The sequence below is a fragment of the Lagopus leucura genome, unplaced genomic scaffold (assembly GCF_019238085.1).
Source record: "Lagopus leucura isolate 7727_CA_CO unplaced genomic scaffold, USGS_WTPT01 189-0_obj-0_obj, whole genome shotgun sequence".
Lineage (NCBI taxonomy): Eukaryota > Metazoa > Chordata > Aves > Galliformes > Phasianidae > Lagopus > Lagopus leucura.
Genome location: NW_024966653.1, coordinates 52,613 through 55,989, shown reverse-complemented (window position 1 = coordinate 55,989; position 3,377 = coordinate 52,613).

The window sequence follows — 3,377 nt, the reverse complement described above, 5'->3', positions numbered from 1 at the left end:
TCACTCCTTCGTATGATTTTTATTCCTTTACATGGAGTTCCACCAAATGTAATTCCATGGCCCCACGTTTTGTTAATGAAGGCAGAAATAGTAAAGCCTGATGATGTTCTCTGGGGCTTCTGTTCATCGGAAGAGCAAATGTGGAGCAGAAAGCTCTTGACATCTCATCCCTCAATCAAGATAAGGGAAAATGCATGCCCTCGGTGTCACCAATACCAGAAATTTTAGATGAAAGAACCACGCAAATTCATCAAGGAATCATGTGGAATTGATTTCGGGTCAAATCAGAATCCTTATTTTTCCAACTCCTTTTTTCACATGAAAACAAGACACAAAAGTTGTCTGGAAATCTTACATACTTACCATATGCTTAACATGACTTGATCTGCAAAATTCCTATTCCGTTTTCAAGTTCCCATATGCCCTCGAGTAATGGAAGATCCACCTACGGAAGGTATTCTTAGAACATCTCCACGCTCGGTTCTCCGTCACCCATTGGCAGCCATTAGCGCCAGTGCTAATGATCATATTGCAATCATTCATTAATGGTGTTAATATTTATTTTGCACGATGGCCTGAAGGCCTCACATAATGCGTGGAGCATTGTGACGTTTCCAAACTGATGTCTGCCTAACAATTTGTCTCCGGTCAGGGGGAAGGCACGGGGCCGGGGCCGTGACTGGATGATAAATGCTATGTGCTGAGGTCACCCTGGGGCAAACTCTGCTCATGCCATGAGGGTCTGTGTGAGTGGGAGCACCCAAGGACCCCAGGCCACCTTCTCCTGCATCTTCACTGAAGATTTCTGCTGAGGTAAATGGGAGAAGATCCAGGCCTTCTGCGTTCCTAAGCTTCCTGGAACACAGCAAAACCCAGAATCACAGATGCTGAGGACAGGAGAAGTCATGACTGACATTTTACTTCTGATGGCATCGAGCACGCGTTCCTACTCCATTTCTGTTGGGGTGCTGCTGCTAGGCTTGGCTCATGGCCTTCCATCATAAAAGGGACCACCAAGTTCCCTTTCTCCAAGCAAGCTTTTCCCAAGTTCAGCTTCCCATCTGCTAAAACATGAGCTTTTCCTCCCACGGAATTTGTTTAGCTTCATGCTAACAACCCAGATGCACCAGGTCACTGCATGTCATTAGAGCCCAATTCAGCAATATAGATGGGCACCAGCTGATAAGAAAGGGAGGGCAACCCAGGGGATGGCCAGGAGAGGACTGGTGAGCTTCAGGGAAGCAGGAGGGTGCCCTGCAACATTGCGGATGGGGAGAGAGTGAGCAGTGTGATAGGACAGATGTTGATGAAAGAGAGGCAGATTCCTGTGGGGCTTTGTATGGATGTGATGCACTGCTTCATCCTCTGTGCTGGTAGGTTGGGAAAGCAGCACTGCTGCTGGAGCTGGCTGAGCACACCAGCTGTGTCTGAAACCATCCGTGAGGAATGGTCAGAGAGCCTGAGGACCAGAAAACAATTCCCCAATCCCTCACTACAAACTGGAAGCAAAATAATAATAATAATAATAATAATCCCCATTACCTTTTAGGCTTAGTGAACAAACACAGAGACCTACATAAGATGCTCGGAGTAAGGCAGTGATGTTTATTTTGTTTGTGAATTATGAATGCGGTGAAGCAATCATTGCCATGTAACAACTAATGTAAATTCCCCCTCATTAAACCTTCAGGGCTTTGCTAATAGTTCATCCTGGTTGTGGAAATCTGCTATTAAGCTGTTGGATGCAGTGGAGCAGAACTGTTTCTCTAAGCTATCTAAAGCATTAGGCATGGAGAACTTCTTCCCTTTGCAAATTCTTATGGTCTTGGATTTTCATTATCATTTTTATTTGTTATATTGATGCAAAACATCCACCCAGTGCTTGATCTTTGCAGGTGATGAAGCTGACAAAACTTTCATTCTTGTTTCCTGTTATGTCTGCAACTTCTCATCCTAAAGTTAACAAAACTTCAGGCTTAAGCACAGAGGAAAACGTAACCCAGTTAGAGCTGTGAGTCCTTTGTGGGACTAGAGGAGGAAGCAAAAAGGGCTGTGATTAATCATGAAATAGAAAGTTGAAAGCCTGGGGCATGAAAGGAAAGTGAATGCGTGTGCCTGAAGACAAAACCACTCGTGAGCAATAAAAGCCAACACCCAATTGGAGCCATCCCAGTTATTGACCCAACACCTTATTGGAGCCATCCCAGTTATTGACCCAACACCTTATTGGAGCCATCCCAATTATTGATGTCCTGACACCTGATTTGGGAGAAGTGAGGAATGCAGAAGGGAAGGAGTTTTTGATGCATTTCCCACCAGTTGAAAGTGAGCCACCTCTTAGTAATGGTAACAAGAAGGATTCAGCTCTGTAATTAATTGCCCTCTGTCTTCAATTGGCAGCTTTTCCTTTTAAATAGGCTGTTCCTCCATAATGACAAATTTCTCTAACTTACAGAGAACTATTTCCAATTACTTCTGCACCAACTGGTTATTTACTGGGGATTTTAGCGTGCAGCTCACCCAGCTTTGCTTGCCCCAGGATGGATGAATCATGCTTGGGAAACCTTTGCTCATTTTACACTGTAGAAAACATTTAATTGAGGGTGTTCCAAGGTGCTGTTAATGTCCCTGCAGGATTTTCTTTGTTTTGTTTCCAAATATAGCAGCACCTTTTAAAGATCCCATGTGGAGAGCAAATGTGACTGGGCAGGGAAAGCCCCTGGCTGTAACTCTTACACCCTCACTGCATCTTTTTAATGCAAACACTCAGTTTTTACCCAGAATTGACCCAGTGCAGTTCTTGCAGCCCCTCTGTGCAGTGCTGTGAGCATTTCCCCAACTTCCACCCCTCATTGGTGCCCCTTACGCTATGGCTGAGTCCACCAGTGATTAAAACACAGCTCAAAACCCACAAATTTAATAGGACAGAATAGTGACTAAACACCTCCAGAATGGTTGAAATCCAGCTTTTATTTCTTGGCTGAAGATGGGAGCAGCAAAGCAAGAAGGAAACTACTGGCAGCAAACACCGTGCGTTGCACTGGTGGAAAGAGCTCAAACAGATGATGAACCAGAGGTGCTGCACCCCGATATTGCATGGCCCTCCACCTGCTTTGAAAGCATTTCCTTATGGAGAAGCAGTGTGGCTGATAAGCAATGAACGCTGGGGATGAGGTCAGTGTGTTGAGCAGGAAGGTGTCCATGGGTCGCAGAGCCAGGTGCATGGCCGGATCCTGCTGTTAGAACTTGGGGCATGGTGGAGGCAGCTTGCAGATGTTCTTGGTGTACTGAGGGCAGTAAGGGATGGGTGGGCAGTAGGTCTTCACTGGGGGGCAGCAGGGCTGCACCGGGGGGCAATAGCGCTTCACTGGAGGGCA